This window comes from Hypanus sabinus, chromosome 4, assembly GCF_030144855.1.
Source record: "Hypanus sabinus isolate sHypSab1 chromosome 4, sHypSab1.hap1, whole genome shotgun sequence".
Classification (NCBI taxonomy): Eukaryota; Metazoa; Chordata; class Chondrichthyes; order Myliobatiformes; family Dasyatidae; genus Hypanus; species Hypanus sabinus.
In genome coordinates this window covers 7,740,162-7,756,958 of record NC_082709.1, presented here as the reverse complement: position 1 = coordinate 7,756,958, position 16,797 = coordinate 7,740,162, and the positions used below count along the sequence as shown (strand labels likewise).

General features: G+C 41.2%; 1 protein-coding gene across 3 annotated transcripts in view; it reads right to left on the bottom strand.

Moving 5' to 3' along the window:
• The window catches only part of LOC132392456 (metalloreductase STEAP3-like), a 51,796-nt gene extending 36,538 nt beyond the window's left edge, over positions 1 to 15,258 (bottom strand). Inside the window, exon 1 of one of the 3 annotated variants that reach the window (XM_059966315.1) lies at positions 15,199 to 15,258. The gene's annotated coding sequence lies outside the window, so the exon portion shown is untranslated. Of the gene's footprint in view, positions 1 to 14,843; positions 15,116 to 15,198 lie in introns of those variants that run through there. The other 2 variants (XM_059966316.1, XM_059966319.1) reach the window with 2 other exon arrangements.
• Between the last annotated feature and the right edge of the window lie 1,539 nt (positions 15,259 to 16,797).

Sequence of the window (16,797 nt, the reverse complement as noted above, 5' to 3'; positions counted from 1 at the left end):
TGGTTGTTGCACAGAGCACAATCTGGAAATTAAGATAGTTTGTCAGCGACTGTCGGAATTGTGCTGGTCTAAAAGTAGAAGATCCTGCTTTGAAGAATTAGCTTTGTACAGTATTGGAAAAACGCATTTTAGTTTGTAGCAACACACACAAAATGCTGGAGGAAAGTGCACAATCTGGAAATTAAGATAGTTTGCCAGCAACTGTCGGAATTGTGCTGGTCTAAAAGTAGAAGATTCTGCTTTGAAGAATTAGCTTTGTACAGTATTGGAAAAACACATTTTAGTTTGTAGCAACACACACAAAATGCTGGAGGAACTCAGCAGGCCAGGCAGCATCTATGGAAAAAAAGTACAGTTGACATTTCAGGCTGAAATCCTTAGGTAGGATTGTACTGAAATGCTCCAGTATTTTGTGTGTGTTCCTCGGATTTCCAGTATCTGCAGATTTTCTGTTCTTTCAGTTTGCAGTTCCTTTTTGGACTGATTTACTGTTCTGTGAGAAAGTAGAAAATATTTATTTGGGAATTTAATATTGTGAAATGATGCTGTGATATTAGCAGTTGGACTAACTATGGTTGTGTAGCATAGTTTGTGTAGCACTTGCATCCCGTTCCCCTACCTCTTGTGGTCAGCAACAACTATAGTGCTTGATGCAAAGAAAAAAGACCCAGTTATTTCTCTGGTGCAGATTTTACCTTTGCCTGAAGGTCATTTAATTCTATAGTCAACTTGACGAATCTCAGATACAAAAATCAAGCAGGACTGACAGCCAATCACTTGGAAGAGTTCCCACTAGTAACAATGCATTAAGTTTTACCTCTTATTTATTTCATTTCACTCTGTAAAATTATAAAAAGAGGTGCAGAGGAGAACAAAGAAAACTGAAATTTTAAAACTTTTAGAATATTGAGAGATTTATGGAAAACAGAGAATGTTAACTTTCCAGCTATCAGCTTGCATCACTTTCTAATGGGGAGGGCTTGATGTGAACCTATAGAGATGGGGTGTAGAGGTTTTGTTGGATGCTTGCTGTGTGGAATCTACTCTCTTCTTTGCATTTCAGGGGCTGCAAAGAAAAGAGCCTTCAGGGTCGTCACGGAGGTTGCGGAGCGAGCCTCCAGGTGGCTATAGACCAAGAGGTGTGACCCTTCTTCCAGAGCTGCTGGGGACACGAACTGGGTCCTGATCCACCCTGGCTGGGTCACCTGGGCAACAGGGTCTGATGCTGAAAACCCAAAACACCTGATAACCCAAGTTTATATCACTAATGATGGGTCCCAACACATCCTAGGATGTATCTCAGCATCACAAGATGCCAAGCAGAAATATTACAGCATGAAGATTTGATATATTCTAAACAAAAACACGTTTGATCAACAAAGACTTGGTCAATGAAAAGAATGGCTTGTTTCTGTCCCTCAATATTCAAACAGCTTTCAGAAAACCCCAGACCCCTGAGGCAATGAAGTGCATTGTAATTGTTGTTGTAACATACTCTACAAAAATCAATTCACAGACAGCAAGCCCCCACAAACAGTAATGTAATCATGAATAGATTATCTTCTTTCTTATCATTATAGGAGGATCTATATATTGGCAAGGGCAATTGGTTCTTTTTCAAGGCAGCACACCTACAGTACCTAAAAGGGAGAGCAGCTGTTGGCCTGACTAAGTACTCCTGGCTTTATTAGGTCAGCTTAGTCCCGAGTCATGAGGAAGGGTCTCAGCCAGAAATGTCGACTGTTTTTTCATTTCCATAGATGCTACCTGACCTGCTGTGTACCTTCAGCATTTTGTGTGTTTTGGTTCAATGGTTCCATTTCATATCAGAGAATGTCTACAGTCTACAACTTGAAATTCTTACTCTCCAGACATCCATGAAACGAAAAAAAAACAGGAATGAATGACAGAAGAATGATATAATGCCAAAGACCCACCTCTCCCCTCCCATGCAGCAAAGCAACAACCCTCGCCCTCCCCACTTGTTCCAGCAGAAATTATCAGCAACCCCCCCCCGAGCAATAGTAGAGCTCCCAAGAGACAATGATCTGGAGTCCATCAAAAACTCCAGTTGATAACCCAGCACTTTGACATGCCAAAGGCTCTTTCTCATTAACGAGGGACAGAGAGGTATCACTCTTTCCACAGCAAGAGGGGAAACTAACAGTTCTGGATTTCCAGCGTCTGAACAACTTCTTGAGCCTATTTATTATTGAGTCTTTATTTGTCAAAACACTGAATGAAAATTGCAAAGAAGGAAATTTTGAGATGGAAAAGGAAGTGTATTCAAAAACACAGGATTCATTTTTTGCAGCCAAAGCACTGGTAGTAACAATGACTTAGTACACCAAGAAAATTTAAAGCTGCATTTCATTCACAAAGTTTAACATTTGAGGGTTAATATAGGAACGACTACAGAAGTGGAGATTTACGCTGATTTATAATGACTTCCATCTGCACATATGTTTAACAGCTCACACTGAACAGAAACAGGCCATCATTGCCAGCTACAACAAACCTGAAAAGTTGTCTTAAATTTCACAAAAAATATCTGACCATTTTACCATTATTATAACTGACTAGAATATAGGATTAATCATCATCATTGTGTGCCATGTCATATGATTTGGGTGATCATGGTCCAATGACCATAATTGATTTTGGAAAATGTTTCTACATAAGTGGTTTGCTATTGCCTTCTTCTGGGCAGTGTCTTTACAAGACACGTGACCCCAGTCATGATCAATACTCCAGAGATTGTCTGCCTGGCATCAGTGGTCGCATAACCAGGACTTCTGATCTGCACCGGCTGTTCATACGACCATCCACCACCTGCTCCCATGGCTTCACGTGACCCTGATTAGGGGGCTAAGCAGATGCTACACCTTGACCAAGGGTGACCTGCAGGCTAGCAGAGAGAAGAAGTGCCTTACAGCTCCTTTGACAGAGACACATCTCCACTGCCTGCAGTACACGATATAAAGGAGTAATAATATGTCCCAGATGACTAGAGTAAGATATATTTATGTAGGTACCATGGAGAACTATATGTTGAGGATAAATGATGGAAGCAGTGTAAACACCTGCAATGTGGAGAAAGGAAGGGGTTGAACAAACCTTTTCTGCGTTGAAATAGTTTAGATCTATGACCAGAAATCCACAGATTCACTACTTTCTAACTTAATAAATTCCTCTTCTTCTCTGTGCCAAATGTATATTCCTCTAATCTGAGGCCCTGCCCTTTGTTCCTGGACTCCCCAATGATAGAAAACATCCTCTCCTCATCCACTCTTCAGAGATCGTTCAATATTTGAGAAGTTTCAGTGAGATTCCCCCTCATTCTAAACTCCAGCGAGTACAGGCCCAGAGTCATTAAATGTGTCTCATATGTTAACCCTTTCATTTCTGGAATCATTCTTGTCAGCGTCCTCTGGACCTCTCCAAAGCCAGGACAACTTCTCTTAGATAAGGGGCCCGAAACTGCTCACAGTCCTGCAAGTGGGGTCTGACTAATGCCTTATATAGCTTCAGCATTACATCCTTGCTTTTATATTCTAGTCCTCTTGAAATGAATGCCATTATCTTCCTCACCACAGACTCAACCTGCAAGTTAACCTTTAACGAACACTACATGAAGATTCCTGTGACCCCTTGAACCTCTGGTTTTTGAATTTACTTCCCATTTAGAAAACAGCCTATGCATTTTTTCCTTCTACTAAAGTGCATGACCATACACTTGCCTACTCTATATTCTATCTGCCACTTCATTGCTCATTTTCCCAATATCTTTAGATGCTTCTGCAGACTCCCTGCTTCCTCAACACTACCTGCTCCTCCAGCTACCTTTGTTTCACCTGCAAACTTAGCCACAAAGCATTCAGTTTTGATACATGGAAATCATTGCATCTGGTTAAGATGGCACTACCAAACATGTGTGTCAGCTTTTGGTAATCAAAAATTAAGAAATCTGACTAAAAATACCTTTCCTGAGGTAAATTGTCAAGTAAGTTTATTGTCATTTCGACCATAAACTGCTGGTACAGTACTCCAGGACCCTGGTACTACATGAAACACAAAACTACACGAGACTATGTGAGACAGCACAAGGCTACACTAGACGACGTAAAAACAACATAAAAACTGCATTAGACTACGGACCTGCACAGGACTACATAAAGTGCACAGAACAGTGCAGGGCAGTACAATAATTAATAACAAGACAATAAGCACAATAGTGGAAAACTTATAATATAATAATAAATGACATAGATGTCAGTCTACACTGAGTATTGAGGAGTCTGATGGCTTGGGGGAAGAAACTATTACACAGTCTGGTCATGAGGGCCTGAATGTTTCGATACCTTTTACCAGATGGCAGGAGGGAAAAGCATTTGTGTGAGGGGTGCATGAGGTCCTTCACAATACTGTTGGCTTTGCGGGTGCAGCGTGTGGTGTAAATGTCTGTAATGGCGGGAAGAGAGACCCCGATGATCTTCTCAGCTGACCTCACTATCCGCTGCAGGGTCTTGCAATCTGAGATGGTGCAATTTCCGAACCAGGCAGTGATGCAGTTGCTCAGGATGCTCTCAGTACAACCCCTGTAGAATGTGATGAGGATGGGGGGTAGGAGATGGACTTTTCTCAGCCTTTGCAGGAAGTAGTGACGCTGCTGGGCTAAATTGTGTTAAAGTATTGCTGCAAACAGTGAAGGGTGAGCGATGGCAAGTCAAGTTCGGGGTATGAGCTGAGATGGTGTTGCGGGTGGAGTTCCAATGCCCATTTCGGTGGCCCTGGAGTGAGGCTGGATCACTCTGTGTGCTGAAAGGAGACGACCTGGAGTGAGGCTGGATCACTCTGTGTGCTGAAAGGAGACGACTTGGAGTGAGGCTCGATCACTCTGTGTGCTGAAAGGAGACGACCTGGAGTGAGGCTCGATCACTCTGTGTGCTGAAAGGAGACGACCTGGAGTGAGGCTGGATCACTCTGTGTGCTGAAAGGAGACGACCTGGAGTGAGGCTCGATCACTCTGTGTGCTGAAAGGAGACGACCTGGAGTGAGGCTCGATCACTCTGTGTGCTGAAAGGAGACGACGCGGCTTGGACTGAGAAGTTCCAATGCCCATTTAACTGGTCCAGCAGCGAAGTTGGATTGCTCTGGGCACTGAGCTGATCTGAAGGGCTTGACAGCATCTGCAGGCTGGACAACAGAATCCAGGCCTGGAACGATTCATTGGGTGGCATGGTCTTGGCTCCGAATACATCGCAGCAGCCGGGTCCATAAGATACAGGAGCATAATTAGGCCATTTCACCCATCGAGACTGCTCTGCCATTTCATCATGGCTGATCCAATTTTTCCTCTCAGCTCCAATCTCCTGCCTTCCCTCTGTATCCCTTTATGCCCTGACCAATCAAGAACTATCAGCCTCTGCCTTAAACCTACATAAAAACTTGGTCTCCACAGCTGCCTGTGGCAATGAGTCCCACAGATACACCACTCTCTGGCTAAAGAAATTCCTCCTCAAGGCTGCTAGTGTGAGGTACGATATGCTATTTAGACAATTTAAATGCCGGTCCAGATCAGAGGCGAGAATTGATTTCACTCAGTCTCCACGATCCTCATTTCACTCTCCAGAGCATGGAGCCTTTCGGTGTTTCGTTGTTGGGCCAATTTAAACTCCCGTCCAGATAGACTGATAAGGCAAGCTGTCAGTCGGCACGAGAGATGACTTCTCTCATTCGCCGCGATGGTCACTCCTCTCTCCATGGTGCTGAAGCTATGAAGACTGCCCCGGGCTTTAGATCTGAGGACTCAGTTTTGCTTTGGAATGCTGTGATAGTTCGCTTCAATTATTTGCAGGATTTGTATTTTTTTTTTTCTCTAGCGCACTGAGTGTTGGTCTTGTATTTTTATTCTTTTTTTTCTTGAATTGGGCTCTTTTGGATTTCTTGCTTGGTGGCTGCCGGTGAGCAAGCAAATCTCAAGATTGTATGATTTATACTGTATGTTCTTTGATAATAAGTGAATCCTGAATGAAAAGAATCAACACTGACCCAGTGGAACACTGCAAGTCACCGGCAGCCAATCAGAGAAGGCTCCCTTTATTCCCATTCTTTGCCTCCTGCAGCCAATCTTCTAGCCATGCTAGTATCTCTCCTGTAGTACCATGGACTCTTATTTGTAGGAAGTGGAGAAGGAGGAGAGGTGAGGGGAGAATACGGGTGGTGGTGGAATCCAGATGGAGATGACAGAAGTTGTGGGATGCGTTGACTGGTTGCGTGGTAGCAGAGGACCAGGGGAACCTATTCCTGTTGTGCCTCAGAAGTGGGGAAATGAGCAAGAGCTGACATACGGAACTAGAAGTGATGAGGGTGAGGGCTCCACCAAAAGCAGTGAATAGTTGGGGTGGGGGGTGTAGAAGCCTAGTTTCTGAAAAAGGAGAGTATCTCGGATGCCCCAAAGTGCAAAGCCTCATCACAGAAACAAATATGGTGGAGATGAAGGAAATAGCATCCTTGCAAATGACAGGATGGGAAGAGTTGTATTTATGGGAAATGTGGGAGACAGTGGGATTGTAGGAGATCTCCCTCACCCTCTCCATCTGCCCACCACCACATACACACGCCTCGTAATGGTTTCTGTTCTCGTACTCTTCCCTTTATGTCAGATTCCATCATTTATACTGAATGCCTCCCAGACTCATGCTTCATTCCCTCTCCTCCCTCCCCTACCAGTCCATGCTCCCTCACCTCCTCCCTCCACTATGTCCATTCTCCCTTTCATCTCCTCCTCCCCTACCTGTCCATCCTACTCTTCCCCTACCAGTCCATCCTCCCCCACCTGTCCATTCTCCCCTACCTTCTCTCTCCTCCCCCTCACTTACCTGTCCATCCCATCAGCCTTCACCAATCCCCCACCAAATTTTGATCTAACCCTTCCCCCACCATTGTTTTTGCTGGTTATTTCCTCTCTTTCTTTCCTGTTCCGACGAAGAGTCTCAACAGGAAATATCTATTATATACTTCTCCCCATACACACGCTGCTTGATCTGCTGGGTTCTTCCTGCTTCTACCTGTGTGCACCAGATGCCCTGGATCACCAACACTTCGTATTTTTAACCCTCCAAGAGGACCACAGCTTTGTTGAGGTTTGGAAGCCTGTGTGCCTCAATGATCTGGAGAGCTAAGCTGGCTTTATGCTTTGGCTCTCAATAGGGTCACCCATGCCAAACAGGTCAAAGAGCAGAAGACAGTCTAAGAGTGGTCTACCAGTTGTCCAGGTTCGGGGGTTTAGCTCAGGGCCAACCCTGACTGATAAAAGCATATTTGTTACAGAAACAGCAATGAAGAATCCTTCTACATCTGAACGCCACGGTAGTCCCGAGTCTCCATCCGGGACTTGCTTGTCTGCCAGTAGTGAAAACCACAATGCAGGAAGCCCTGAACACTGCCAGAATGCAAGAATTTCATTGCTGCCCTAAACGCCAGTGCAATGGGCAGTGAAAGATATACATTTAGCAGGAAACTCTGCGCTCTACAGACCACGTTATAATTCCAGTTCGCAGAACAAATGCTGACATAGGACTGGCTTTCTGGTTTAGTGACACCAACAACAGTTTTGTGGAGACACCATCTTCTTTGCTTTAGTCCATTCAAAATTAAATTTTCTCATGAAGCAGATGGTTTGTTCAAGTGATGGTAATAGCTTCAGCAGATCTCCCTTCTTAAACATCACAGTTCCAATGCTTTGAGTTCACGGCCAAAAGTTACTCTGTAAAGTCAGTCATTCTATATGCTTTACTGGTCCAATGGACCCATTAGCACCTTTTTATTTGGAACTGAATATAATCACTGCTGAGATTTGAATTCACTTGTGCAAGTCTCACTCTACTTGTCTATTCTAATCCTGTATTTTCAATATATTATTGCAAAATGTAAAAACAATTCTCAACAATAAAAAATATGCAACATATACATATCTGAGAAAATCAAATGATCCATAAGATAGCAAAGAACATATGAGAAATACAGGACACAGAAGTTAATCCCTTGTTTTCTCCTCTGCCTTTTTCATGTTCCACGTAGTCTGAAGTTGAAAAGACTTAAGTATTGTTAACAAAATTTTTAATATCATTCATTAACCAAACCACCAGGAAGCAAGTTTTGCCCCAGTGAGAGAATTCAATCATCACCAATATAAGCAAAGTTTCCCTTAGTGATTACATGAAGTTCTCAGTCAAATCAATTATATGCACAGCAAGCAAGATAATATCAAACGGAAAAGTTGTACCACTAATTAACCAGAACCAAGATCTAGTACCATCTGCAAAAATGCTTTTTGAAATCTTCCTGCCAGCCATAGCCATAAACCAAAAATAAACCATTTTAACCATTTCCAAGTGAAACACAAGTGAATCCAGAAAGGGACAGCTGAGAGGATCTTAGAGTCTCCCTACCATCCATCCACTGGGGACATGCATCAGGAGCGCAGAGTATGCAGGGCCATAGTATTATTAAGCATCCCACCCATTCAGCATCCTCTTTGACTTTCTACCATCATCTACGATGCATAAAGACAAGAACGGTCAGGATGGGAAACAGTTTCTTCCCTCTGGCCATCAGGCTTCTGAACTCCCTGCCGCATCGCATTCAAAGTGTCATCGGTTAATCTGTTCCAAACATTACAATATTTAATTTATGCACTTAAGTTTGATATTTATTTTATGATTCATCTGTAGAATTTATCCTCACCTGCATAAGTTACTGTGTGTTATATTTACCACTGTGTTTTATACCCTGGTTCAGAAAAACATTGTCTTATTTCTATATACATTATATGGTTATTATACATTCAATACACATATATATAGTTAAATAAGAATACACTTGAATTGACTTGAAAGTCTGTAGCAGAAACTATTCATTTTTTAAAATCACCAGAAATTTACTATGAAACTCAAAGTACATGTTAACTCTCATTTACCCCATCAGTCAAGAAATCCATGATTCAAGTTACAAGGTGTTCAAATCTGACACATTCTTTTCAATTTACAAACTGTCCTAGATTTCTTTCAGCCAACACAAGATATTCATGGTCAAGTAAAGCACAGTGTAAAAAGATCAGATCATTTGTTTCAGTGGTACAAATGAAGGAATACAAGTAGGCCACAGAAAGACATCTCAGCTTTAAATCTTTAATATACTTATTGTAATTCACATTTTTTCCTCTATTGTACTGTTGCAGCTGCAAAGTTAACAAATTTCACTATTTATGCTGGTGATATTAACCCTGATTCCGAATTGTGAATTTAAAATCCCTCTAATGTTAAAAAATTCTTTGCCAATTAACTGGTTAGAAGGAACACAAATAAAGGTTAGAGAATTTAACATTCCTAACTTCCCCTTCATTGAACATCAGAGACGGCATTAGAGAGAACTCATCAGGAAGGGTCTCGGCCTGAAACGTTGACTTTGAGTTTCTCTCCATAGTTGCTGCCTGACTTGCTGTGTTCTGCTAGCACTTTGTGTGTGTTGTCAAGATTTCCAGCATCTGCAAAATCTCGTGTTTTGAGATAATTTACTGGTTCAAAATTATATTCTTCAGAATTTCTTTCAAAGTTTCAGCATTACCCAGCAATTCACCCATTGTCAGGCATTAACCTATGAACTGCTGCAAAAACAGAGCCAGCAATAACATTGTTCATCTTGCTCCACTACTCATAAGCAAAAGCAGCGATGCTTTGCACGAGAACATTTATCAGAGTCTCTACATGAGCAGTAACATCTGAAAGCTGAGAATTCACAGGTGTAAAGTTGATTTTATTTCGAATGTATTGGACTTGCAACATCTCAACAATCCAAGGTTGTTCAATGTCAACAATGCTATTTTCACATTGAAAGGTTAACTACACATATCTCTCTTCAGGAGCCGATGCACGTTGTGCGTTAGACTAAACTCCCTCTTTCCTTCAGTCCCACTTTTTTTCCAAAATATTTATACGTTTTTTCAGGTGGAAGTTTAACATAAAGACACTCAACGATTCAGGAACAGCTTTCCCTCTGCTATCCGATTTCTAAATGGACATTGCACCCATGAGCACCAGCTTACAAATTTTTTATTTTTATTTTTTGCACCACTTATATTTAAATATTTAATATATTATTGTAATTCAGTATTTTTTCTCCATTATTATGTATTACAATGCACTGCCGCTGCAAAGTTAACAAACTTCATGACATATGCCGGTGATATTAAACCTGATTATGATACAGTATGTTACAGAATTCCACCATTCCAGAAAGCCTTTCGGATGTGCGGAAAAAATCCAATATATTTTCATCAGAAATTAACAGAATTATTTGAAAAACAATGTGGGCAGGAAAAGCCAACCTTGCTAGTGATACCCAGATCCCAGGAATTACCATAGAAAACAAAAAGATACAATTTTCTGGGTGACAATTTCAGCTATGCCATCGTTTCTCTGAACAGGCAAATGCAATGGATCTGTACTATTTTAACAAAAGCACAGGGTTACCTGCAGCTCCAGTATTGATCTCTTAATCCATAATGGAAAAGTAGATTATCTGGACATTATCATACTGCATTTTGTAGTGATCTGTGCACAAACTAGCAGTCACCTTTCCTACTTCATAAATCTCCAAACTTTAAAAGTACTTCATAATCTTTACAGAGCTTTGTTTGATCTTTAGCAGTGAAAGCTACTGTGTTAACATGAATATTATTAGAATAATCGCTAGCTTACCCTGTGATGTCCTGTTGGCTTGCTGTACCTGCAAGTTAGTTTTCTGTTCATTATTACAGCTTCTACAGCAGCATGGCAACGTAGTGGTTAGTGCAACACCATACAGTACACGTGACCCAGGTTCAATTCCTAACACCGCCCGCAAGGCACTTGTACATTCTCCCCGTGACTGCATGTGTTTCCTACCACAGTGGAAAGACATGCCCGTTGGTAGGTTAATTGGTCATTGTAAATTGTCCCATGATTAGCCTAGGATGAAATCGAGGTTTGCTGGCCAGCGTGGCTTAAGAGCCGGAAGGATTCAGACCACACTGTACCTCAATAAATAAATAAAATAACATATCCTATCACCAAGGAAGAATAAAAGCAGTATTACTGCTGGAACCTCACATATATCATTTAAATATTGCTGAGAAAATAACTGAAATTTCTTACTGATACAGTCTATTACTAACATTGCTGATTTAATCCACATGTACTGATCGTGTCAGACACTGCCACCTGTCATACACACTACTGCTCCTTCATCACTAAATTGATAAACTGGAATTCTTTAATCCATTGCCTTCTGGGGAGTATAATCCTCACCAGGAATGTAAAATGCCTGATATATTTAACACTAATTTTCAGGGTAAATAGGATCAGGTGATAAATACTACCACACAAAGATTTCCTAAATTCCAGGAACAAAAAATGTAGTTTTGTTATACTGAGCCAGATTTTGAATCATGTGCTGTTTGAAAATACCTTTGTGGAATTGGCATCTTGCACGATTTGAGCAATTTTAATTACCTGGTAAACTGGATAGTGTTGTAATTTAAACAGTGCATTTACTCTTAGGGATAACTACCAATTAATTCCACTTGGGTAGAATGAGAGAGTGGAGAATTCTTTCAGGTTTTAGGGTGCTGTAATCTCACTTTTCTGGGTCCTGCTGAACCTGCTCAACAAAAAGTGCTGGCATCTAATTAATTGGGGCAGCATCGTGGTTAGCACAACATTTTACAGTACAGGTGACCCTGGTTCAATTCCCACCACTGTCTGTAAGGAGTTTGCACATTCTCCCCATGACTGCACGGGTTTCCTCCACATGTTCGGGTTCCCTTCCACAGTTCAAAGACCGTTGAGAGCTTAGTTGGTCAGTGTAAATTTCCCATGATTAGGTTAGCATTCAAATTGTGCGGTATCTCAATAAATAAATAAATAAATAAATAGCAGAATGATTGCATCACTGCTCCAATGATGTGGGCTTGATTCCACCCTCAGGTGCTATCTATGTGGGGCTCAGATGTTTTCCCTTGACTGCTCCAGTTCCCTCATACATGCTAGTCATTTTGAGACTCTGCTCACCTAGCTCTACAGTTCTCAGGCAGGAAAAACATTATTCTTGTCTCTATCATTTCAACTCCCTGAAAATGTTGTACAATTTGATGAAGCCACCTCTCAATCTATTAAACTCTTCAGAATAGAGATTTGACCTACTCATTGTCTCATAATGACAGCCAAATAAGAAAGTTGGGTGGAGGGGAGATCCCTCTCTACCAAAGGAGGTGTAAGGCACTCCTTCCGTCCACTAGCCTGCAAATCACCCTTAGGCAAGGTGTAGCATCTGCTTAGCCCCCGATCAGTGTCATGTGAAGCCATGGGAGCAGGTGGTGGATGGTCGTATGAGCAGCTGGTGCACATCACAAGTCCTGGTTATGCAACCATTGATGCCAGGGAGACGATCTCTGAAGAGTGACTGGGGCACGTGCCTTGTGAAGACACTGCCCAGAAGAAGGCAATGGCAAACCACTTCTGTGGAAGAAGTTTCTAAAAACAATCACAGTCATGGAAAGACCCTGATCGTCTATGTCATATGATGTCAGGAGAGCAAAATTGTGCACAATGAGTTATTTCACTAAGACCCTTTACAAAAATGGTAAAACATCTTTACATTTGCATTTATTTCAACCTGCAAACACCAATGTACCATTTACCTTACACACCTTCATGTTAACTATACGTATGACCATTATGGTTCCTTTGAGCATCAACACAATTATCATTTAAAAAAGTATATTAAACTTTTATTTTCTTCTGCTGGTGGATTACCTCACACTTTTCCACATTGTGCGCTCATCTACCAAATTAGTCTCCGTTCATTTAGTTTGCCTACATCCCATTAACAACTCTGGCTTACATGCTGTGTCATATGATGTGGGCGATTATGATATGGAGTGATGTGGTAGCATAGTGGTCAGCACAGCACTCCACAGTACAGGCTTCAATTCTAACCATGCCTGTAAGGAGTTTGTACATTCTCCTCGTAACCCTCCAGGTGTTGCCCCCCCCCCCCCCCCCACATTCCAAAGCCGTATAGGTTGGTAGGATAATTGGACATGATAAATTGGCCCATGATTAGGCTCAGATTAAAATCAGGGGACTGCTGGGTAGTGTGGTTCAAAGGCCCTATTCCATATTGTATCTCAATAAATAAATAAATTAAAGCTCCTTCACCTAATTGAGTATATCTCATCAGAAAACTTGTAAATACGATAACATTACACCAACTGCTGACAGCTCCCAGGAATGGGGGAATAAAAATGTTTAAAACACAGGGCAATGGTGTGGAAAGAGGAAGGTGTATGACAACGGATTCTCTCCCAGGAGGCAAGTTTCTTTCAATTCTATTAAGTGAAGAATAAGAAGGAACCACCAACTTCATTAAATTCTTTTCAGTTTATTAAATCTATTCATGTTCTTCTTTTTAAATGCATATCATTTTACAATTATCTGTATGATTTACATCAGTAATAATTCTGCCCCTTGAACATGTCAGGTATTCCCTGATCTCCATTTATTGCTAACTTGATCTAATTGCACCCATGTTTCCAAATCTAGGTAATGTTAATTAAAAATGATTCCAAAACCACTCTGTAAATTTATACATTTTATTCTCTTTCCCATTCTACTATCCTGATAAACATCAGCTGTGAATTGTCACTCAGCCAAAATATTTAACCAATGAATCAAACACCTTTAAGATTTTGTAGCAGCTTTTCATACGAGACCCATTTAATAACAGGAAGAATGTACACACTGATTCCATGGATCTATAGGTTTCCATTATTCTTGGAAGTCTCAGGTGACGCTCAGGTATATTCTGTCGGGTGTATTTCTATGTATATTACAAGTACTTGGTAGCAGTTCCTCCATTTATGAAAAGCACATGTACTGGGAAAGCAGTGCACCTTGCAAAGGCTGGACTAAATGCATCAATATATTCCCATACGTGGAAAGTGGAACATTTTTGGGAAAATTAATGGCTTTGTAAGCCAAAGGTGAAAAGTCTTAGAAAAATACAGCACTGAAACAGGTCCTTCCGCCCACCTAGTCCATGCCAAACCATTTCAACTGCCCACTCCCATCGACTTCCACCCAGACCATATCCCTCCATACCCTTGCCTATCCAAACTTACACACTTTGACGACCCTCTGAGTGAAGAAGTTTCCCCTCACGTTCCCCTTAAACTTTTCACCCTTAACCTTGACCTCAAGTTGGCGTCCCCTCAACCTCAGTGGAAAAAAGTCTGCATTTACCCTGTCTATACCCCTCATAAATTTCTATACTTCTATCAAGTGGCATTACGGTGAAAATGTATAAATCAAACATCTGTAAACAGATAAAAGTTTATAAACTTTGTTTAGTTACCCCCATCTACCAGGCAACAATCCCTCCCACTCCTTCTCCCCTACACCCATAACTCATCATATTCACAGATGCTAATCCCAATAGAAGAGTGCTCACCAACATTCTTTGCTCTGCAACCTATCACAATTGGATTGTGTATGGCTTAATTTGAACGGAAATGTTAAAACAAACTATTTCCTAACCCTCCACTCCACCCCCCGTCTATGTCGCAGAGAGCGCCTTATTTTAACTACAGAAACTTCCCAAGCTATCCGCTGCAATATGCCCAGTTCATATGTTACGGAATGAATCGTGTAGTTTTACACGTTCGTGCACGCGTCTTGCTTTGAAAATCAGAGAAGTGACGTTCAACCAAGAACAGCGGCATTAAACTAACTCTGGCTACTGACCTCTCGAATGCGGTTCTACTCCGCAATCATCGCGGATTGCTGCCCTTAAATGTTGTCGAATTGCTTTTCGTTGATTTCATTTAAATGCAAAGGCAGCAATTAATAATAAAAGCGAGCCAAGAGGCTGAAAGTACTCGCACACAAGGAGCGCATACACTTCCTCAAAGTTAAGGTCAAAGCTATGTTACACCACCTGATCCTCCTCTGCCAAATTTAGCAACGTGTCGTGACTCTTCTGACAGAGAAACGAGAAGGAAACAACTCAGTTTAGAAACTCAACACAATTCACTGCAACATTACAACACTGCATTAACACAGCGCGCTCACAAATACATTCCCACTTCACAGTACTTACACGTTGTCCGCGCACTTGGTACAAGCCGAAAGCAGATGAGCCATGTGACTAACCGCTGTCAATCTACCGAAAGCCCCTCCTTCCACACGGAACACTGCGATTAGATTAATCTAATCCTAATCAACAGCGAACCTTTCGCTTACTAGGTGTGTTATAATCAACCACTCCCATGGACAACAACCTCACGAAGTACTGTATTCATCGCAAGTTCAAATCATTCCGAGTTTTCCTCACCAGTCCCAGGCAGAGTACATTGTACACATGGTCCTCAAGTAATCACTTAAAATTCTTTGTGGTATTTTTGCCATTTGTATATTCTTTAGCATTTTGCAAAACCAAAGGGAAATATGAATTCATGTGGAGCTTTTTACAGAAAAAAAATTGTAGAAACATAAGAAACACAAAAAATGCTGGAGGATCTCAGCAGGTCAGGCAGCATCTATAGAAAATGTATAAACACAAGAGATTCTGCAGATGCTGGAAGTCCAGAGCAACACACGCAAGATTCTAGAGGAACTCAGTAAGTCTGGCAGCATGTATTGAAATGGATAACCAATTGACACATCAGGCCGAGACCCTGCAACAGGGCATAAGTATTAGAAGAAGGAGAAGACAATTTGTCCTTGAGTCTTTTCCACCATTCTGCTCAGTTATAGCTGATGATCCACTCAGTGTCATTTGCTGGATATTCCCCAGACTCTTTGTTCTTCTCTATTGATCTCAGACCTCAATGCCTGAGCAGAGAATTCATCACCTCGTTCATCGCTGCCTGCCAATCAAGAAGGGTCAGTTTACTTCCACTTTTTTGCTTTCTATCTGATAACTAATTCTGTCTAGAGGGGTACATTATCTCCAATTCTCAACCTGAAACGTCAACTGAATACACTTTTCCATAGATGCTGCCAGGCAGTCAGACTGCTACATAGCTGCTCTACCTGACTCTGCTTTGGACACTTATAACTTGTCTTTAACTGACATGTGGCTGTTGTGTTTTATTATTTATTGTTATGTTTATTATTTTGTGTTGTGTTTGTTACGTTATGATTGCACTGCTCCTGGGAAACGCTGTCTCATTCTGCCCTGCAGAGCTGATGTATGGCTAGAATGACAATAAAGTTTTTGAATCTTGAATCTTGAATTCCTCCACCAGGTTGCAAGGTCTAGGAGCTGATTATTGACTTAAAGAGGAGGTCGATGAGCCAGTCCTCACTGGGGGATCAGAGGTGGAGAGGGTCAGCAATTTTAAATGCCTTGATGTTATCATTTCAGAGGATCAGAATCAGAATTAAAATCAGGTTTATTATCACCGACATGCGTCGTGAAATTCGTTAACTTGCCAATAGCAATTTAATGCAATACTTGATAATATATAGAAAAAAAATAATTGAAAAATAAATAAATAAGTAAATCAATCATAGTAAGTATATATATCTATATTGAATAGATTAAAAATAGTGCAAAAACAGAAATAACATATTTTTAAAAAGTGAGGTAGTATTCATGGGTTCAATGTCCATTTACAAATCATATGCAAGTGTGCAGAAGATATGGAGAGTCTGATAGGTTAAGTGAGTGGGCAAGGGTCTGGTAGATGGAGTA